General features: G+C 40.8%; 1 long non-coding RNA gene across 3 annotated transcripts; it reads right to left on the bottom strand.

Moving 5' to 3' along the window:
* Window positions 1-715: 715 nt before the first annotated feature.
* LOC141578023 (uncharacterized) lies at window positions 716-22,101 on the bottom strand. Of its 3 annotated transcripts, none has more exons than XR_012507924.1 (4): window positions 16,867-22,101; window positions 11,816-11,956; window positions 8,721-8,894; window positions 716-1,918 (listed from the first exon to the last, which is right to left on the bottom strand). It is a non-coding gene; the product is annotated as an uncharacterized LOC141578023 (long non-coding RNA). The 3 variants fall into 3 exon arrangements; XR_012507925.1 differs by lacking the exons at window positions 716-1,918; window positions 8,721-8,894; window positions 11,816-11,956 and adding an exon at window positions 12,262-14,256 and having other exon boundaries at window positions 16,867-16,962; window positions 18,047-18,270; window positions 18,710-22,101; XR_012507923.1 differs by lacking the exons at window positions 716-1,918; window positions 8,721-8,894; window positions 11,816-11,956 and adding an exon at window positions 12,262-14,256 and having other exon boundaries at window positions 16,867-16,962; window positions 18,047-22,101.
* Window positions 22,102-23,741: the final 1,640 nt, after the last annotated feature.

Raw genomic sequence — 23,741 nt, forward strand, 5'->3', positions numbered from 1 at the left:
AAGAACCCAGCTTGGCACCTTGGCAGTTGGGTAACATTTCTACTTGTCCTGTCCAGCTGAGCTAACGGGGCATCCTTTGGGGAAAATGTTGCCTCTCTGGTCTCTTTTAGGGGTTTGGAAGTTGGCTGGGAGGCTCTGTTCCCATGTAACATGTTAGGGCATGACTGAGCCTCTGGGGAAGTGCTGCCTGCCATTGGACTGTAGGTGGTTTCTTGTTCTGAGCTGATAAATTTAAGATGAATTCCATTCATCTAAAGATTTTTAAGTTCATCTCTGTAGGCAAACCTAAATGAGTTTTAGTTAAATGAGGTACCAAAATAGGCAACTGAGCAAGGGCTTGTCTTCCAAAAGCATTTATGAGTCATGATGCAGTTTCTAGAGGCATAGTGTTGTGCACGGTGGGCAGGTTCCCAGCCCTCCCCAAGAGTATTTGTACTAAGGCGTCACAAGCCTTTCACTTTCACCTTCCCAGGAATGCCATTGGAACTAGGAATTTCCCCAGCTCTTCAATTGCTCTGTAATTGGAATTCCTCCCTCAGGGTGCAGCAAACTTGTTTCGACCTCAGGGACTTCTCAATTGCTGTTCTCTACCTAGAAAATTCTTCCCCTAAGAATCTGAATGACTGCTTCCTTCTCAATGGAAGGTCAGCTCCAGAGTGACCTCAGGGATACTTTCCCTAATATCTAGATAAAGAACCACTGCCTGCTACCATCATAGTCCTTCAGACCTGGGTTCATTGCTTGCTGACTTGTTCATATTCTGTTCCCCCCAACACAAACCCAAGAATATAAGTTCTGTGAAAGCATGGTTCTTGTCTCCCTTGTTTACCTGTTCTTAAGCCTGGTAGAGAGTAAACTTCCCAACCTGCTGCATGTGATAGTAGGCAAAAAGTTTACCCCTTTGGACATAAAATAGGGATAACATCACCTGTGCTTCCTGCCTCATAGAAAAACTGAGGACCTGGAGTTAGGGTGCCGAAGATACTTTCTCTCCCAGAAACTTGTGACTAATTTTTTGATTCCATATATATATATATATATATATATATATATTGCAAATATCAATACCATTTACCCAATTACATAACCCCAAAAGTCTTAGAACACATTTTGTGCTTGTCTTTGCTTTGCTCCCCACTAAACTACTCCTTAAACAATAGTAATCAGTTTGTCCAGAGGCCATATCCTTAAGGTCCCTCCCTTCAGCACCCTTCCTTCACAGCTTCTTGATTGCCTTGATTCTTTCCAGGACCACTGATAATTGTCCTCCAACCAGCAGTTCAGTTTGTATTCTTTCCCCTCTTCCACCTCCCAAATTTGTCATCCACACTGCAGGAAAATAATTGTTGTGGAAGGCAAATTCCACACCAATACTGCTTAGTTTAATAATCATGTAATGACTTGCTTTGCCACAGGATCATGTCCAAATACCTTGAAGAACCATGTAAGGCAGTCTTCCTCTGTGTGCTTCTGCAACTCTCCAGCTTCACCACTTGCCCTTCTGTCATTTCTAAAACATCAGTGCACACAACATGGACAGAATGTGCACAGTCATGTGCCATATGCACCAACCATCCCAAACTGTTTGCAGTGCAGAGAGGAAGGATTCCAGGTGGCTTCACTCCCCTCTATCTGTGGTGTTCACATTGCCTTGTCAAACACCTGCCCATCTTTTAAGAGTCAGTTCAAGTGTACCTATTCTTAAAGAACATTCCAAACACTTGCCCTCTGCCCACCACTTCCAAGAGCTCCTCATTTCTTCCTCCGCACTGCCTCTGAGCATTGTAGTATGCCTATTATAATACCCATGCCAGAGATCTTCTCTGCCTCCTCCTCAGTGCTCCTTCATGGTCAAGTTATTTGATTCATCTCCTGAGCTTCCTGGGCCAGGCATTATACTTGGCATGTAAATCAGTATCTGGAAAAGAACAAAACAACCAAATTCAGTGTACTTATTATCTAGTAGAGGGCTTCATTCAATAACATACTTTTGACTGATATTTGAAAAATTGAAAGATCTCCTTGAAGGTTAGAGTTAGGAAGAAGGGATATTGTATTTATGCTGTTAATAGATATCAGTTGAATGGCCAAATTATTTTGTCAATGAGCTAGTGTTAACTGAACATTTACTGTGTTCAGAGTTCTGGATGTGGCCAATTGCAGGGGATGCTTGAAATAGCTTTTGGACATTTCTGAAATGACTCTGGCTTTATCATTTCACTGGGTCAAAATGTTAAATGGTCAGCACAGGTTCTCAGCTTCCAGGCAGTTTAGAACATATTGCCTGAATGTTTTTTCATCCACTACCCTCTTAAAGGATTTTGAAACACTGTGTCCTTTCCTCATCCATTTAAAAAGATAATATGTAAAAATTTTATCTTGACTTTATATCATTATAAAAGATGGTGCTTCTTACATTATAAATATTGATTTACAAAAACCACTATTTTTAATGTACACAATGGAAGCTAAATTAAATACCAAAGTGATTTTGTATCTACCATATCACCCATATAAAAAAAACACACACACACACATTATAAACAAACTGTTCTAGAAAAGCCAGGAATTTTACATAGTTGTTTCCCTTGCAGAACTCATTTCATTCCTCTTCTCCTATAAAACTTAATCCCCATATAACATTCTTGTGTTTGATATATTTTCTTGATTACAAGTGCATTCTTAGCTCACTCTCATCCATGTACACTCACCCCTTGGCTCAGGACACATGCTGGACATTGGTTGAACATCAATTTCACCTTTTCTGTCTCTTACTTCAAGAGACAGAAAAGGTCCTCACAAAATTGGGAAGGAGAAAAAAGAAAAGTAGTAAAGGAAATCAGTGCAGGACCTGACATTTGGTGAGGGAGCCAAAAAGTTGAAAACACTCTTTTACTGGGACACACACAGAGAGATCAGTTGGGATTGAAGGAGATCCAATGAGGGTGAGAGGAGTGCACAGCAGATGCCTGGCTGACAGAACTGAAAGAAACCAGCACAAAATATCCCTGTAATCATTCCCCAGACCTTGACTTGAGCTGTTGATGCTGAGCTAATAATGTCTGCTGAAGCTGAGGGAGAGGGCTGAGGCTGATGGCACAGACTGAGTCTCAAGGGGTTGGAGTGTGTTGTTTTCTGTGATTGGTAGTGTCTATGGAACAGAACTGCCTGGGACCTTAATTCAAAAAGCAACATTGCTGATGCACATGGTGTGGATTATCTAGGTATCTCACGGACATATTCACTATCTCTGCAGGTCCAGGGCCCAATTTGGCATTTTTGCAATAGAAGAGAAGCACGGTTCTATCAGAATCATCATAATTTTGGTCTGAGAGACCCAGGGGAAGTTCGGGTTGAAATCAGAATCCATGGCCAAAGAACCTGCATATTTCATAGGCACAACTGTGATTTTTCTTGGGTCCAAGGCAGAGGGTGTGGATATGCTCTGTGGTTGTCTTGGTGGTCCCATGCCACAAGGAAGAGAGAGCCAAGAGCAGAGATCTGGGTGCACAGAAGGGGAAGTTGAAGCCTTTCCATCAGCCTTGTCTACTACATGAAAATGTGACAATAGGGATGGCACTGACCTGATACTGCACTGAGGACCCAGCTGGGGGACTGAAGGATCATTACAGGAGGCCCTAGTGCATGACATCTTTAGATTTGTTTCCACTGGTGTTTCTGTGTAGAATTTGGACATTCCCATGGCAATAGAAAGGGCAAAGGAACTGTTATGAGTGTGTATTGGAAACATTCCAACACCACATACCACAGCCTGCACCCCAGAAATGGTTTGGAAGTCTCAATTCCAATAAAAGAGAAGCCCTAGCCACTCTCCAATCTGTGATAAACACCTAATCAAAATGAGGCTCTGTTAAACAACAAAAGTAGATTGTGTTCACCACAACAAAAACCACATTGACAATCATAGAAATAACAGGCAATGCACTCACAAGAATGACATGGCACCACACCATACCAAAAACAGATCTCACAGCAATATCATGGAAATGTGCGCAGCCAACATAGGAAATCTTCCACTTAAAAAAAGCCCTTCAAGTCTACAACAGATAACTGACAATCTTTAACCCATAAAGATAGAGAGCTATAATAAAATGAAAAAGAAGAACCATTCCCAGACCCAACCTCCAACACACTTGGAAACTGAACAAAAAATAAATTAAAAAAAAGGCAGCATGTGAACATCCTTATCTACAGAACAGACTGAAATAAAAATTAGATTATGACTACTTCTTAAAAAAAAGTTTTAGTTTTCTAAAATGTCTGAATTTTCAAAGCCACATTTTATATTCTCCACCACCTTTTTCTTGTCAATGAGCCTGAGTAAGGTGTTCACTCAGTGACCAAGAAGATCTCAGGTGTTGTCAGCAGGACCTAAAGCAAGCCTCCTCCTACTTGCTTCATCAAAAGAAAATCGACCTATAGTTCCTGCCACTGAGCCAAGAAAACAGGCAGTGAAAAGACATTCAGTGTTGTTAATCATCAGAGAAATGCAAATTAAAACCACAGTGAGATATTACCTCGTGTCTACCAGGATGGCTATCATCAAAAAGACCAAAAAACCACAAATATTCAGCAACAATGTGGAGAAAATTGAACCCATATACACTGTTGGTGTATAGTTTATACAGAGACTAGTGTGTGAAAGCTGAGTCCTGGAGGCCTGTGATTTATCCAGGAGGTCAAGTCATTGCAGGCAGCATGTGCTGCTTGAAGCCAGTTTTCAGCCCTGGCTGTCCATGCGCATCAGTCTCCTCAGGAGCTGAGTCCCCCAAAATCACAAACCCCCACCCAGAGATTCTGATATAATTGGCCCAGGCATCCTGATTTGAAAATCTTCCCACTTGATTCAATGTGTAGTCACATTGAGAGACACTGTGAGCAACTAGTTCACTCTGGGTTTAGTCAGTATAATTTATACACCAAAACTAGGAAAAGAAGGAACAATAGAAATGCAAACTATTACAACCACAATGGAAAACAGGACGGTGGCTTCTCAAAAAGCTAAAAATAGAACTAATATATGATCTAGCAACTCCACTTCTGGGTATTCATCCAAAGAAAATGAAAACATTAACCTAAAAATATATATGAACCCCAATGTTCATGGTAACCTTATTTACAATTGCCAAGATATGGAAGCAAACTAAGTGTCCATCAACAGATGACTGGATAAAGAAGTTTTGGTATATATAATATGGAATATTACTGAGCCATAAAAAAGAATGAAATGTTGCCATCTGCAACAATATAGATGGACTTGGGGAGTATTATGCTGAGTGAAATAAGTCAGACAGAAAAAACAAATACTGTAGAATATCACTTATATATGAACTCTGAAAAAGAAAACTAGTGAACATAACAACAACAACAACAACAACAAAAAACAGACTCACAGGTATGGAGAACAAACTAATGGGTATCCATGGAGACAGGGAAGAGGGTAGGGCAAGACTGGGATAGGGAATTAAGAGGTACAAACTACTACTTATACAATAAATAAGCTACAAGGATATGTTATACAGCACAGGGAATATAGCTGATATCTTATAATAACTATAAATGGAGTATAACCTTTAAAAACTGCAACCTGGAACTTATATAATACTGTACATCAACCCTACCTCAATTAGAAAAACGTCGAAGACCAGTTTGCCCCATGTGACCCAGGTCCCTCCAGTTTTGCCTCCTTTTCCTATCTGTAGGGCTCAATGTCATCATCTGTTAAATAAGGTACTCAGGCTAGAAGGCCAGCTCTACTTCAAGAATCCTGTAAATCTATTGAAAGCAAACTAAATGATCAAATGAGAAAACTCAACCCCAGCACGAGCAATCCTTACTGCTGGCAGAAGTTCCATCTCCACCATGATGAAATGAGGACTAGATAGTGCACACTTGTTCCTTGCTTTCATGGACAGGAAGACACAGCTGATGTTATGTGAGATTTAAGAAGTAGGGAGAACAAGCCACATACTGCACTAAACTTAATACTCTCATCTGCCTTTGCTTTCCCTTCCTTGCACATTTACTGGTGGTGAGATGTGTTTAATTAAGGTTATATACCAATAAAAACCAAATTATTATTTGCTTTTACCCATCAAATTTGTCTATATAGAAAATGTTTTCCAATAATAAAAATAACATTTATTAACCATAAAATTTCAAATAATTTTAAAACACAAAGAGTAGAAAGTAAGAGTTAGCCATCTCTTGCCCAGATATATTTTATTTCCTTTAAGGAGTTTAACACATATCATTCAATACCTTTTCTTATATATATATATACATAAAGTATATTTTAAATAAAATGAAATAATACTATGTGTAAATTTTACAACTTGCTTTTTCATTTGACAATATATACTGTAGACATCTTTTCATTTGAATTTACATTGCTTTACCTCATTCTTTTTAAAGGCTGAATAGTATTCTACTGTCCAGATGAAATAAACTGTATTAAGCCCTCCCTACTGAGCCTGGTCCTCTCCCCACTAAGGTACAGGCCCCTGCATCTGTGAAGGGGAGACGTGGTCTTGGGGGAAGAGCAGGATGTGCAGACAGAGGTGAGCAGGCAGGGAAGCAGGGCCAGCTGACTGCCACTTTCTGCCCCTCCCCTCTGGCTTTCAGCAACACTTCCTTCATCCTACAGTTACATGAACTGCCTTTTTCTCCTTTCAAGTTTCAAAATTCCCTGCACTCAAAGAATTTTGGAGAAACATTACATGAGCATTTTCTGATTGTTCATTTCAGATTCCTCCTTCTCTCTGACAACAACACATCTGGCACTAATCTAAATACTCATGAAGCAAGACCAGCAAACTCACAGAAAGCAAGAGGGGAAGGACCCCCTTGATCTTTCAGTCAACATGGAGGGTTAAAATTGTCCAATTTAAAAATACAGCTGGGCAGATAAGAATAAGAGATACTAGAATATTTAAATCAAATACTTCTGGCTAACTGAGTTATATTGCCAAGCATTTAAGTCACCCTCACTCCAAGAAAAATATTTTACCAAGAATCAGGCCCTTAACAAATCCTATAAAACAGAAGTCAAATAGGACTATCTGCAGACTGATGGTAAGGGTCTATTATTCTCAGAATGCTGGGCCTTTAATTTCAGAATGAAATCCAAGCATGTTACCCAAGCAGCTTATACCTTATATAGCAGATGGTGGACATCAATGGGACAGTTCTGTGTTACTTTGTCAACAACATCTGAGATGGATTGCATAAAATCCAGGTTGGTGAACAGAATTTTGTACAGATATAAAAGAAACAATACACATTTCTCTCAACAACTTTTTTAAAATGTAACTTTAACAAATACAGAATTCACTATGCCTTTTAAACCATCACATTGGAATGAATGTGTCAAATTAATCCAAGTGACTCTGTGCATGGAGTGATGGTGATATGTCCCTTCAAGAGATGAAATGTGTGGGTTTAGAGAGGGAAAAGGAATCAAACAGTAAAGAAGACAGACCAGCCCTGCGTTAGAATACACAGTGACTCAAACTTTATATGAGATTGTAAAAAGCAAGTGCTCAGTGTATGTGGCATGTAATGAAAAATATTGTAGATAATGAGCATGTGATGTATAGACACTAATGTCATGAAAAAGTTAGCCAGGATATAAGAAAAAACCTAGTCAGTGACTCACACTGTAAATCTGAGCTAGAAGACAATGGGGAATGGTGGTGGCTTCTAGGTGAAACAATCAATATGGTAATAACCATGTTATTAACTAAAAAATCTTACATTCAATTCCATAAGTGAAATAAGCTAAAGTATAAGTAATTCAATTACAAAATTCTTAAAAATGCTTTAAAAATCATGAAAAGTGTCAATGTGCTCGAGGGAAGAAGAAGGTGCCTTGCAGCTGTTCACTGGACTTTGCTGGTTTATGTCTAATTTAACTGAAGACTATCACGAGCGAATGAGTGCCGTGAAATCAGGTACTGTCAGAAATACATTGTGTGCCATTTCCATGAACAGTCACACACATCGAAGAACAGGCAGTGGTTTGTATTTACCTATTAAATGTAAGCTGAATGAGGCAGAAAAATATACCAAAATACAAATAAAGTCCATTTTACTTAAACCTTAAAATATTGCCTCTTAGTTACTGCTTTTACAAACGCAGTAATAATTCGTTGTGACTACTTGCTAAACTGATTATATCTTTAATTCTTCTTTCCAAGGCTGTCCTTAGACAGAAGCTTTATCTAACTTGCAGCAGGGAACGCAGCAGGACCAGCTGTACTCGGTTAAATGTTGGACTGGGGATGGATCGTCATGTGTGATGGGAAGGTTATATGTACGCTATCGTACTCTTATACAGAGGCAAATTCCAATCAATCCTCGAGATTAACTAGTTTTCATATCAGTAGGAGATGAATTTCAAATCCATTCTCTTCTATTTCTCTTAAAGCTTCTTCCTAACCACTCTTGGTTTAACCAACCATTAACTGTTTAACAGATAGCCAGACCCAAAGAGGAACATGATGAAACACCCAGTCAAGTGCGTGGGCCATTCAGGAGCCAGAGCAGCCACTGAAGCTGCAGCCTACACTCACAAGGTCCTCCCTGAAAGGTGGCCACCTCACTTGGGAGCCCAACGGGGAGCCACTCTTGCACACAAGAGGTGACAGCATTGCTCCACACACGTCATTCTCTGCACACTCAGAAAGCAAATGTCTTACCTCTGGGTGAAAGAAAATTTCAGGGCCTGGGAAACTTTCCTAGCTAACATCGATAATGAATTTCTTCTGGCTTATAGCATTGTTCCCTGTTTGCTGTTTGATCCACTTCCGCTGATCCACGTCATACTTGGCAAACTTCTTGACTATATTGGGGCAAATGTGACAGTACTTCTCCTGCAGACACACACACACAGATGTCACCAGGCATTAGCGGCCACCCAGTCTGCCCTCTGGCAAACACCCAGTAACTCCAGCACCACAAACCCCTGACATCAGTCCTGCCCAATGCCACAGCTCCAAGGGACACTTACTGGGCTCAGTGATGTCTAACAGCTATGCTCTGGCCATGTACTCTGCTTTCTTTCCAGCTCTGCTATTAGTCCCAGCCTCACTGTGTCACATGTTGCTGCCTACTATCTGAGATGTTGTCTGACGGTGCCTATCAAGTCCCTAGTCTCCATCTCCTCTCTTCTTACTCCTTGTATGCCCCCACGTGGCACCTGCCCAGGAACTCGCTGCCACCCACTGGGACAAGCAGACCCGCATCGCAGCCCAACCCAGATCTGAAGGCAGCAGATCTGGCCCTGTGGTCACCACATCCGATTGGCAGGTGGTTAACCTGCTCTGCTGTCTGACACAGCACACTCAGTGGCTCCATGACAGAGAGTTAGTGAGTGCCTAGGCACGTGGGATGCACAAGTGAATAAAACACACACAGACCCCTGCCCACTGGCCCATACACTGGCTGAGAGTCAGAGTAACAAGTGACAGTGATAAATAAGTAAATGGCAGAGCACTTTATAAGGTGCTTGGACCATGAACCAAAGGAAAGCCCGACTTTGACAGGATGGAGATGCCACACATTGGGGCATGAGAACCCGCTCAGTGCCAGCCCCAGCCTGTGCTGTGCAAAGTGTTTCCTCAGCTGGTGATGCCTGACTGGGGGTCTCTGGGTTGATCATCTGTCCTTAGAGCTAACCTCACAAGAACAGCAGTTGGCCCCTGGGTACTGGATTCTGAAAGTCAGATTCCTGTGGGCCAGGTGGGCTTTGTTCAATGCCTGCATTTTGTCAGGCCCAAAGCTGGTGCTCAGGAGGACCTCTGAAGGCATTTTCATGATACTAAGTTCAAAATTTCTTAGAATCCCTGAAATGAAACCTAATACCATCCTTGGTATACTCTGCACAACTGTAAGACTGATGGGCCAGACTTGCTACACACCCCTGTGCTCACTGATAACTGAGTGAGTGGGTCACCCCATACAACTTCAAATCTACCAGGCTGAGGGCAGAAACTGTAAGTTGTCCTAAGAAACCAGGTCAATGTCTTGCAGCAACTCAGAGGCTTAACTGAAGGCAGGAAGTGCCTCCACAGTGTTGATGGTGTGCAGTGTGTCAGCCCCAAGTCCTGGAACACCACTGTCCCCACCAACAGAATCCACGCATCCACAGGCCCACTCCTGCCCACAGGGGCAACAAGACACAGGGTAACTCTGACCCACTCCCACAGAGGGAATTGGGGCAAGAACTAACTGACAGCAGGGATGGGTTGGCTGACCTGCAGGGAACACAAGGAGCTCTTCCACTGCCTACCTTCATGGCTGAGTGATACATTGTCACTGCCCAAATGGGCCAAACCTGGTTCAGGGTCAGAGATGGACCCCAGAGAGCCAGTGAAGAAGCTAAAGCCCACCACGAGGACTAGGAGAGCAGCCTCTGTCACAGTCAGCATACTCAGGGCCCTTCTCACCTGCATGGCCACCCCGACAGTCAGGAGCCAGAGGCTGTGAGACATATTGGTAACAGGAATGGGGAGGTGAGGGAACTTGGGTCAACTATCCAAATTTATTTCCTTGAAGAAACACAAGGAAAGGACTAGGGGAATTTCTAGGAAATATTTTAACATAAAAAGAAAGTCTTATGCTACTTCTGTAAACCTTCCCCCAGGGGGAAAGGATTGACTCCCATGGGCTGCCCAGGACCACACACCCAAGCTGTGAAGTGACCCATCCCTGGAAACTCTAGTCCTGGGTACACCCGGGCACCCAGCCACCCTACTCACACGGGCCCTGACTGGCACCTGTGCACCCTGTCCTAAAAATACCTCTCCGTCCACCAAGAGTGTCATGCAAAATGTGGGACTCCCCCCCAGGCACTAGCTTTCCTTCAACCAGCTTGTTACTGGGTGCAAAAGTGGTAGGGAAGGGGGGAGGCTAACCTCCCTTAAACTCCCCTGCAGCTCAGAAACTGTGTGTTCAAGGTCACATGTCACTTCCATGCTTAAATTTTTCTCCAAAAACAAAATCTTTGCTCTTTATATAATAATTATCCTTGTATTACTAAGAATCTCTTCATTTTGACTAAAACAAAACAAAAACAAAACAGTAATTTGTCCTGATTTTGCAACCTGAAGAGAAAATTGCCTTGAAAGGGGTCTGTCAACTGCTATCTACAGAGTGACACAGAGACCAAACCGATGGATCAGTCAAGTGGGCATTTTAAATAAGGACCAATGAGCCATTTTCCTCCGAATCTTACTGATTTAATTTTAGAGCTTCCTGTGACTTCTCCAGCATGGTAACGGAGTCTAGAAAACACAGGTGGACACAGTTCAATGATTGACCCTAGAACAGCATCACTCTGAATGGTAATTCTCAGGGTACAGAACCACACACAGCAAGAGCTGGAAATGAGTTTGAATTCTGGCTGACTGCACAGGATTCCTCACAGTCACTGCTGCTGCTGTCTGCTCCTTACTCAGGAAATGAAGCCTGGAGGGAGAGGTGCAAGACACATTGGCTATTTGAAGGTTCTGTCTAATCAGGCTCCAATTAAATGACATCGTACTAGGCAGGATGCTCAATACCAGTTATCAAGCTGCTCTCATTTACAGCTGGAGAACTCCACAAGCATCCATGTTCAGAGAAGAGGCTAAGTTTTCAGCCCCTTAATTCAAGTGGTAAACAGATGGAGACCCACATTCATGGGGAGGGGAGGGAAGGCACAGTGGGAGCAGGGGTGGTGGCCACAAGGGGAAGTGTGAAAACACTATTTCTCTCTCACCACCAAACTGGCCCATTTCCCATCTGTTTTTACCTTAATGGCCTTTGTGGTCTCCAGTGGTTGCTCAGGAGGGAATCCCACCTCCCTCTCACTTGGCAGCTGTTGAATGAAATACATATCTCTACCTGCAATAGGGATGTGTTTGATGCAGCTTCCAATTACCTAACCTTCCACCTGGGGAGACAGAGAGGCAAAACACCATGTGAGTAACTCCAGGAGGAAAGCCCTCCTTGGACTGTAAGTTAGACTCCTGCCCCCACCTGCCCTGGCAATGAAAGCATTTACTGAATCTCCACTCTGTGCAAAGCTCAGGACTGGGGGAGGGGGAATAAAATGACCATGCATGCAATTCCATTAGGAGAACCTGAGATGCTCTGTAAGCAAACAAAGTGGCCTTTCCATTAGGAATGTGAAGAGAAAACCACAGAAGGCAGTTAATTTCCAAAATGCTGCTGTCTGTCCGAACAATGGGTCATTTTATTGTTCCTCTAACAAAAAGGAAAAAGTTTTAACTATTAATTTTATAAACATTTTTATTGAGTTATAGGCATTTTACAATGTTTTGTCAAATTCCAGTGTAGAGCACAATTTTTCAGTTATACATGAACATATATATATTCATTGTCACATTTTTTTTTTTTTTTGCTGTTTAACTATTAATTTTTAAACCAACTACAAATTGGCTTGCATTTAAAAGTCAACCACCTGGTTAGCATGCAGGACTTAGAGTGTGACAACCTGGACTCAGATCCTGGTTCCACATCTGTGGGCAGAGTAACCATGGCCACATCTGTTAACACATATGTTTCAGCCTTGGCACCTTCACCCATCATATGCGGTGAGTGGGTGCACAGAAGAGACCCAGTGACAGGCAGCGGGTCAAGTACACAGCATGGTTTAGGCATGCATTAAAGACTCAATAACCGATCTGCTCACTCTAGTAAGAGCTGCACTTGGTAGGAAGGAACAGTCTGGCAGGTTCCCCTCAACCCTATGCTATGTGAGATCCATGCTGGGGGGAGTTTGGATCCGCTCACCCAGCTGCCCTCCCGGACCAGTGACCAGGCTGTCAGCCATCACAAGCAGGAGAGGGCCAGGAGCTGCTGTGTGGTCCCAGGTCCTCACCAGCCCCCTGGGGTGCCACTCAACATGCAGGCCACAGGCTGGGAAGGTCCAGCTCATGCTGGTGGGAGTAGCTGTGCAGAGTGGACAATGTCCCCACCTGCACCAGGTAGAGGAGGCACTCTGAGCTCCCTGATGGCACTGGCTGTTTGTCACACACTCATGGAGACAGAAGGCTGGAGCAAATCCTCATCCATCTGACAGATGGATCAGTTCCACTATGTACAAGCACAGTTACCACTGAAGTTGCAAGAACAGGTGACTGAATTCCTCTTATGTCTTCTGAGGTGCCCAACTTCTAGAAGTGAGAGAGTGTGTAGCCTTTCTCAGGAGCCCAAGCCAATTGTAAAATATTTAAGATCAAGATAAAAGATATGTACACATTATTAAAATAAAAAAATCATAAGAACAGTAGCTCTCACAAACAGAAACTATTCACAATTTCTATACTCAATACATTACATATAACATTTTCTAAAATTAATTCAACCCATTTTGAGTATCAGCTTCATCACAGATTAAATATATTAAAAAAACCACAGCCAATGGTAGGAAAACAAGTAAGTGAGTTGTGCTACACCCACATGATGGGCTGTCAGGTAGTTACTAAATATCTTTCCACAGAGTATTTAACCATAAAGATACATCAGGGATAAGTCAATATGCAAAATACAACCTCAGGAGCACATTGTACAATTAGAACATGAAATCAGATGGAGGGTATCCCAACTGTGCTTAAAATGTGTGTTGTTTGTCTAAGAAAAAGAGCTCAGTAGACTATACCAAAAAAGTGTGGCACAGTCCTCTGGGCAGGTTTGTGGGTCATTCTATTTTCTTCTTTACATTTCTCCATTTTACCTAAATTTCGTACAGTAAATGTAATTTTTATAAATAGGGGGAAAAAACTGCATTAAGAAACAGAGAAAAATTTGAACAACAACTTTCTCTGTGGGCCTGCACGTAGTGTGAAACTTGTTTCAGATGCACAGGGGAGGCCAGGAAGCAGACCCACAGGCACAGGCCCTGACCTTGGCCTGCACTGACCTCTGAGGACGTGACCTCAGAGAGGAGCCAGGCAGGGCCACACAGCAAGTGGCACCTAAACACCTCACACCCAGGAGGGGGCAGTGTTCCGAGACTGGATGAAAGGGCTGCGAGCACAGAGCATGCTCTGCAGGCCTCCTGCCTCTCCTCACCCCCGGGCAAAGGGGACACTGGCAGGGTGCAATGACAGAGGGGAAAGATTTGGCTTTTTCCTCCTGACTGTAGACACATCAGCCTCCACCTGCAGTGATTTCTGAACTTTGAGGTATTAAAGCACCAGCATATTAGTACATCATCTCTGCAACTTCCTGAAATAAAACAGTGACTATTTTTAAATGAAATAAATGAATTGTTTTTTAAAAAAAAACTAGTTTGCATTTTTTAAATTTGTCTTAGTTGATTTACAAAATTCTGTTAGTTTCCAGTGTATAGCATAGTGATTCATTTATTGCATTTTTAAAAGGAGCTTAGCACATAAACACACAAACCTATATTTGCACAAAAGATACTTGTAATACACAAAATAACAAACATTAGTATCAGGGGTTGCCTCCAAGGAGGGACGTGGAGAAGGAAAGGCAGGTTTGAATTCCCAATGTAACCCCCTCCAGATAGCTTCAATTTATTAAAAAAAAACTTTAAATAATTCATTTAACTAGTCCATTGTACCAAATATATATGTATATATGTATATATGTATATATGTATATATGTATATATATATATATATATATATATATATATAGTCTCTTCAAGCCTGAATTAGAAATCACTTCTGTTATATTTTGAAAATTAAAACCAAAAAGTGACATTGCAGAGCATCCTGCAAGTCAAGGTGAACAATCTCTCCTTCTTGGCTCTTAAAAAATTTTTAAAAAGCAAGAAACAAATCCTCTCCAGAGGATTGTCACAGAACACAAAATCATCCTCCAAATGTTCATGTGCCGCACCCACTGATATCCAGATTACAGTTCAGAATGAAAGTCAGGGAAACCCTCCTGGCAAAGTGACACCAGGGCCAAGCAGATCCCAGGGATATCAGACGACTGCTGACACCAGACTGCACAAATCTGCTACTGCAAATTTCCAACTGCCAGTGCCACAGACACTAGGCATCTTCCACTTTCTCACACAACTGTGTTTAAAGGCTCTTGTTACCTTTGCTAAGTACAGGTATGACTTCAAAAGTGGTGCTTTAATTAACAGAAGGGTTTTTTCTTTCACTGCTTCCTTCACCTCAAATCAGGTTAGGCCCACAGACAGAGCAGAACTCGGTGCCCTGCTGACCATTGGGATAGTGTGAGTGACCCCATCCCTGCTGTCAATGATGATTCCTGTTAATGTGTGTTCACCAACTTGTCATGATATCCACTACACAACTAAGGCCAGCACTGCCTTCACAAATACCACAGAGACCATCAGCATGGGGACTTTCTCAAGTGTTCCACAAGCCTATCTTCAGGTTGGAGCAATAAGCCCTTTCTTTGTTACTGAGTCTGAATGACCTTTCCCTTCCCTACCTTCCATCTTCCTCCCAAATCCAAATTCCAAAGTGGGCAACTAACATGTAAATTCTGTGCACTTAATCTGGAGGAGTCAACTTCTCAGTAAGATAAATCAAAGCTTTTCAAAGAAAAGCCAGAGAGAAAGGAATTTTATTGTGGAATCAGGAGGTTTTAATTTCTAATCCACTGGTTCCCAGTGTGGGTCCACAGATGGATTGCAATAAGACTACTTGTGGGGACTTTAGAAAGACAAAATACTGGGCCTGGCACCCAGAAATTCTCATCTGGCAGAACCAGGATAGTGGTTCTCAACCAGGGGCAATTTTGCCCCCAAGGAGCACCTGGCAATACCTGGTGCCATTTCTCGCTGTCACACTTGAGGGAGGGGAGGCTGGTGGTGGTGCTTCCCCTGGTGGGTCAAGACCAGAGATGCAGCTAGACATCCAACACACAGCTCAGTACCCTCCCCTCCCCTGAGGACTGCCCAATCCAAAATTTTGAGGCTGGAAACCCGTGGTCTGATATAAATTCTGAGAATGTGTATTTTGAAAAAAACACTTTTGAGAAGACCTTGCTGCATAGATCACTTTGAGAACCACTGGGCCAGTGTTTCCTGAAGTGTCTCCTACTCCAAGGAACAGAAACAGCTTAGGGGTGGGGGAATATTTCTGGTTAACTTTGGAAGTGGTGGAATAAACAGAGTTTCCTAATGTAGGCATTTTCAGAGCCTTTAAGACATCACTGTCTACTGAGAATCACCACACAGAGGACACAGCATGTGGAATCTTCCAAGTTAAACATCTATGCAACTCCTCCTCTTTTTTCCTACAAGTAAGGGAATAGAATATGCAGGAAGCATTTTGGAAAACAATTTTATCATTTATTCCCCCAAATTTCAGTCAATTCCCTTATATAGAGTGGCAGATACATTACACCTAAAAACAACAAACCCCCCACGAAGAACAAGCAGCTTCAGGGGAAGTTCTGCAAACTCATGGAACCACAGGAGCTCAGATCCACAAAGGGAAACCCTTGAAAGACATTTATTTTGTTTCATTTTGTTTTGTTTTAACAGATTCTATAGTATATTTTCTTTTTTATGATCAGAAGTAAAAAAAGCCAAAGAACCACACCTACATCTTGATCTTGTCTTCCTGAGGTTACCTTAGATTTTAATGAATGTAAACAGACAAAAGCTGGACAAACTCTACACCAGCAGTAAAAAACATAAATCACAGAAATTGCTCTGTACAGTGTTTGAGGTCAGACCTGAATGGGATGAGTTCATGTGCACTTGAGTGCATGGGAAAGGAAACCACACCACACAATCTTACAGAGGCCTCTAGAATCACCATTTCTTCCACATTAGACAACTAAGGTCACTTGGGAATCATGAAAGTCACTTGTCCTTACCTGAACTGCAATGTAGAGTCCCGGTACATTAAATAATTTGAACATAATTTCTGCAAGATATTCTTTATTTTCTGGTGTATTCAGAGGAGGTTCTGTCTGTAAGGAAATATTCACTATATTTAGTGTTCACCCAAATTTCATGTAATTACATCAGAACAGCAAAATGTTAATCTAAAAGCATGTTCATTAAGATGCTGTACAACTCCTTAATTTGACAGACAGAGTACACCCAGAGTGATTGATTAAACATATTTTGGCTGTGAGGTTTAAAATCTTTGAGAGAGTAAAGCCTCTCTAAACACTTCTGCTCTTACTAATCCACCCCATAACAAGAACAAGCTACAGAAAAGGAAACTCCACCTCGAATAACAGAACGCCCAAACACCATGAATCTGAAGAGACGTGCACTGAGCTGCCAAGGGCAATAACAGCCCCACTGAGACCAGATGAGTGAGGACATGGAAAGAAAACACCTGTGACTTCAGATACCAGGTAATATCCAGTTCTCCAGAGAAGAGCAAAAGCAGAGAGCCCTTGCTTGGAGTCAGAGCAGTCTGAGCAGCACAGCTGCAGGAGACTCGCTCCCCAGGTCGCTCCCCTCAGAGCACAGGCAACAAGGTGAGAAGTTACACCTCCACCATCAGCTGTGAGAAAGACAAGCCTGGGACAGAAGCTGCTTCAGCCAGACACTGCCCACCACCCAGCCTAAACCCGACACACAGCCAGTTCAGAAAGAGATCCCCTCACTCAAAGATGAGGAAAGAACACAAAGAGACTAGCCAAACACCATATAAAAACACTCAAAGAAGAAGAGAAGGGAGAGAGAAAATAGGAAAAAACAAATGACAGATAAAATACATGTACCCAGAAAAATATAAAAATAAAGCAGATGAATATCATGACATAGATATCCGAGTTTTTTAAAATGTCTATTTAAAATAATAACTATTATCTAATAGTAGGAAATTAACAGGATTACAGAAAGATAAAAATAAATAAAACTGCTTTTTGTCATTCAGCAATATGTTGAACATTTTTCCATGTTAATAAATATGGATTTACATCACATATTTAAGCTAGGGGAAAAAAGAGAGAGAAAAGGAGAAAAAAAAAAACAAAGAAAGGGAAAAAAATCTAGGCCTTTTGGCAAAAAAAATAAATAAATAAAAATCCACATTACCCTTTGTTATATACTGAGCTGTGTGTCCCAAAACTCTTATGCTGAAGCTGCAACCCTCAGGTGACTCTGTTTGGAGATGAAGCCCCTAGAGGGGTAATCCAGGATCAGTGAGGTCACAGGACAGCACTAACATCTCTGCAGGATAAGGCAGAGGGATCAGGGAGCTCTCTCTCACTCACACACAGAGGAAGAGCCACACAAGATCCTGGTGAGAAGGAGGCCATCTGCAAGCCAGGAAGAGAGATCTGATCATAAACCAACCATGATGGCACCTTGATCTCAGACCTAAAGCCCCCAGAGCTGTGAGAAAACAACTGTCTGTTGTTGAAGCCACTCAGCCTATGGTGTTTTGTTAGGCTTATTGAGCAGAGCAACATACTCTTAAAGCAGGAAAAGGGCAGCCTGTCTTGGCCATTGGCACAGCTGCATGCAGGACACTGGGACACACAGGGCCACATTTACAGACTTTTCTGGCAGGAAAATATGACCCCAGAATTCTATATCTGGCCACACTGCCAATCAAGTCTGTTGCAAAAACAAAATATCTTTAAACATACAACAACTTGAGAGGATTTGGTTTCTATGAACCCTTCATGAATTAACCATCAGACAATAAGCTTTAGCCAAATAATAAGAATGCATAAAGTACAGCCAAAGACTTACAGTGAGCAAGTAGTCCATTTAAGATGTAGGGATAAATGCTTTTCTTTTCTGGGAGAATCTATAGCTATAGAACAGAATGAAAATATTATAAATTAAAACAACAGGAGTAGTATCAAGTTGACAGGCACAGATGGAAAGGAGGAAAATATAAAGACACTGATGCCCTTGTGTCATGGAATCAAAAGATATTGTTTTCTTGGTAGAGCAGCAGAGACACCAGTAAACATAAAGTCACAAACATAAATATCAGAGTAAGTACACTAACATAAACAATCAAAAGCAGGTGATAGAAGAAAGGAGGAGGAGGTAAGAAATGTGGCCATGTACCAACGTGGTCACTAAGCACAGTAGGAAGTAATCATCCCTAAACAAATACAGGTAAATATCTTATACAAAAGTACAGTTATGTTAAAATATGTTTTACCAATTATCAGAACGAATATGCACCCAAAAGAAACCAAAGAGAAAGCCAAGCCTGAGTTTTAAAATATCCATACATAAATAAAACACACTAAAACCAGAAAGCACAGCACCAGAAAAGCAGCTGTGACCACACACACCTGCCAAACAGCCCAGGCCATTTCAGCACGGGCAACGGGAGAGCTCCAACTCCAATCAGCCCAGCTACACCCCACCTTCGATTTTACCAAGTTAGGAAAGTGATTTCCTCTCTCCACGCATAATTAGCACTGACTTCACAGGAGTCTAAACAAAGTGCTCATGGCAGCACCTGGCATGGGGAACGTACTCAGTGAAAGTGCATTATTATCACTAAAATCATCAGCATGTACCAGTGAGAAACTCACCTACTGAAGAGAAAGTCTCTGAACAAAGACTATGAGACAAAATCAAATTCCATTGTCAAGCCAAGGGACATCTAAAACAAGGTGCCTCAGAGAGGTGCACAGTTGTCACAGCTTCCAAGATCAGAAAAACATAACTGCACATAAAAAGGAACTGATTACACAGATTAGGTCACATCCATAAAATGTAACATTTTGCAGCAATTAAAAAGGATGGGCATTGTGTCTGCAGATATGAAACAATATCTACTATAAATTTGCTACATGAAAATAGGCCTCTCCATACATACACATTCTTAAATATACTTCTGTATCTACTACATTTTTTTAAAAAGCAAGGTGTATGAGGGAGAGAAATGAGGAGCTGTTTATGGGCACAAAGTTTTGATCTTGCAAGATGGAAAAGTTCTAGATTTCTGTTACATCACAATATCAATGTAGGTAACATTACCAAATGATACATTTAAACTGTGTTAAGTGGGTAAATTTCATATATTTCAAATTATAATTTCTAAAATTTTTAAAGTAAAAATCAAAATGTACCATAGTATGTCAATTTTGTTACCATTTTATGAATCAAGTTTATGTATAATCCATGTGCCTGCACATAATTATTGCTGGTTAAGCACCAGTAAAGTTGGTTTCCTCCAGGAAGGGGATCTGGAAGGCAACACAGAAGTGGGAAGGAGACACTCTTGCACTGGAAATCGTACTGCACCTTTTGAATTCTGTGCTGTGTGTATGCTAACTCTTCAAGCAAATAATCAAATCTGGCTATCAACTAGCTGGGGGCTTTAGTTTATACTCCTGTCTGATACAAAGCTCAAACATCATGCCCCAAGTAAGTTTTAATTACTCTGATTAGAATCAATACACTCCCTGAATGGGAGAGAGAAAGCAATCTTAAGACATAGACAAGAAATAATTAAGTCATCAAAAGCAGATTGTAAGTAAATGATCTAAACGTTATTCAACAACACATTACTTATTTTAATGTGCCTACCTCAAGGGGCTGAGATCAAATTAGTTAATACCTTAATGTTCCCAGTACACATTTAGCACTGTGTTAGTGATTACTATATCAGATTTTTTTTTAGTTTTCTTTCATTTAAAGCGCATGAAGAATAGCTGTGGATTCCAATATTTAGGTTACAATATATCTCCTTATGGCACCTCCTATCCAACCTGAAAAACAGGCCTAATAACTACCTACCACACAATTGTCTGTGGGATTAAATAAGTGAGTTAATTCATGCAAATGCTTGGTGGGGAGAGGGCTGGGCCTTTAGCAAGTGCTGAATATATCAACAATCAACTGTAATATCAAGAATATATCTCAGGCCAGAAGAAATTGAATGTATTAACTCCAGAGACCTAGAGTCTTCTCTTACCTTGAAGAGGAATCCAAGCACCTTAATAAGTTAATTTTATAAACATAACATTTAAACTGATTAGAGGGGGGAATAGGATGAAGAGAGGAAGGCTAGAAAGGTATGCAAAGTGGGAGCATAGTCATGCAATGTTTCCTTCCTGCCTGGTTTAAAAAAAAATGTGAGCCTATAGAAGGCATTCCAACAAGAAGTAGATTAACCCTGGCTCTGGATTCTTCCTGGGTTTAATTTCAGTGTCAAGTGATGTTCCAAATAAATCCCAGATGAATGAAAAATATATATAAACATCAAAGGAAAGTAGGTTTACTTACATAAAAATTTACAATTATAGATGTTCAAAAACATAACCTACAAAAAATCAAGTGAGAAAAAGTATCTGCTTATGACAAAAAATTCTTATCTGTTATATGAAAGAGTTCACACCATAAACAGATTGTGGCCATACATACAACAGAATATTATTCAGCCCTAAAAAAGGAAGGAAATTCTGACACATGCTACAATGTGGCTGAACCCTGAAGACCTTATACCAAGTGAAATAAGCCAGTCATGAAAGGACTAATACTGGATGATTCCACTTATATGAGGACCCAGAATAGTTACAGTCATAGAGACAGAGGGGGGATGGTGGGGGCTAGGGCTGGGAGAGGGGGAAAGAGAGTTATTCTTTAATGAGGACAGAGTTTCAGTTTGGAAGATGAAGAAGTTCCTGAGATGGATGGTGGTGATGGTTGCACAACAATGTCAATGTACGCAACTCACCAAACTGTACATTCAGAAATGGTTAAATGATAATTTTTATGGTATATGCATTTTATCACAAAAGAAAAATTTAAGTAGAATAAAGTTCAAAGAAATCATAGCAACAATAAAAGCAATAAAACACTGATATGTACAAAACCCAGGACATGAATAGGCAATTCACAAAGGAGAAAATACAACTAATAAATACATGAAAAACTGTTTAAGATCAAAGGTATTCAAACTGCAAATTAAAAAGTCAAATAATCAAAAATGATATTAATCAATCCTAAGAGTTCAAATAATGTGGCTTCTTGTACATTGAAGATTTCAGTGTGAAATGGTATACCAGAGATTCAAAATTATTAACACATCTGGACCTCCAAATTATATATATATATATAATTTTTATATTCTTAATATAAAAATGCTCTAAATATAGAAAACAATGTGCAAATATTAATTTATGTTATGTCTTACAAAACCAAGAAACTGGAAACAAAAGTAAACATCTAAAAATAGTGGGGCTGCTAAACAGACAGGAAACAACCACTGGATACATGGTTGCATGACCATTAAAGCGAGGATTATGAAAACCGTGCAAGAAAATGGGGGAGAGGGATGGAGGACACAATATTGAATGCAAAATCATATAAAAACATGAGTGAAAAGATTAAGTATAGCTATACTGAATGTTAATATTTATGATAATGGGATAGGAGTGTGAAAAGCCCCACAAGAATCTTCCAAATTTTCTAAATCGCACTTATAGTTCTATAATAAGAAAAAAAAAATTCATTACAAGAGTTGTGAAACCCTGAGTTACAGCCCGTGTGCGAAGGCCACAGAAACTCCCAATACAATTTCCTGGTTTATTAGTCCACAGGCAGAGAAGCTAACAGAAGAAAGGCTTCACCCCAGGGCAGAAGCCACAGCACATCCTGGTGTGGCTTTTCCCTAGCCTGTTGGCTCTGTAACGTGGAAAACACTTTCCATATCCAACCACAGTTGTGAAGACAGCTGAATCCTTGATCTGCCACTGTCTTCATACCTGTAGTCACATCATAATGGCAGGCACTGCAATTTCCCTACCCAGTATCTATTCTGCCTTCTGCCTTAATGACAGGCCACTGATCAATCACAGGCCCAGAAAACAGCATTTCCCAGACTTCCTGGTGTACAGGGATGGCTAAGTAAGTTCTGGCCAATAAGAAGCAAAAGTTGTTGGATGTGTCTTCTGGGAAAGCTCCTTACAAGGTTGAAGGTAGACTAATGTAGTAGGCCCACTTCTGCTCTTAACTCCTTCTTTCCTGGAATATGGAGGTGATGACTGGAGCTGCAGCAGCTAACTTGTGATCTAAGGCAATCTTAGAATGGAAGCCATATGCTAAATATACTAGAGAACACAGATCCCTAATGACACCAGAAACCTGACATACCAGCACTGCCCTCCCTGCTACAAATGACTTTAAGAAAAATAAAACCTTTAACTTGCTTAAATCACTGATTTTTACACTTTAGTACTTGCTGCCAAACAATTCACCATCTGTGAAGAACTAACATTAAAATCTATACACTTCCATTAAGAGAATGTTTACAATAAAATTAGGTTCTCCTGGCTCCTGAATCAAATTCAGCATTATTAAAGACACATTCTTCTGGGTTCTCAGAACCATAATCATAAATCTATGTTTTCCTCAATCCTCCTTTTCTCCTATGTTTACCACCAGTAATTATTCCTTTAGAGGACTAGTTTAAATAAAACCTTCCAAAAACCATTATTTATATATAACGAGATCTAAATTGGAGATATCAAGTTTTTCTTATTTTTTAAATACTGAAGTATATGATTAAAACTTCACATGAATGCAAGTTACATAAGCATTTTATTCATAATAATGGTAAAATATCATCAAGTATTAATTAAAAAATGAATAATTAGTCAGTACTATAAAAATCAATCCATATTTCTGGATAAAGAAAGCAAGCTGAACACATGCAACTAATATTGCTCCAGTCCCAAACCTCTCCATAACTGCAGTAAAGAAACATTTTTAAAAACATAAATCCTCAAGGAAGGGCAAGTAGGAGTGGAGA

The sequence above is a fragment of the Camelus bactrianus genome, chromosome 6 (assembly GCF_048773025.1).
Source record: "Camelus bactrianus isolate YW-2024 breed Bactrian camel chromosome 6, ASM4877302v1, whole genome shotgun sequence".
Taxonomy (NCBI): domain Eukaryota; kingdom Metazoa; phylum Chordata; class Mammalia; order Artiodactyla; family Camelidae; genus Camelus; species Camelus bactrianus.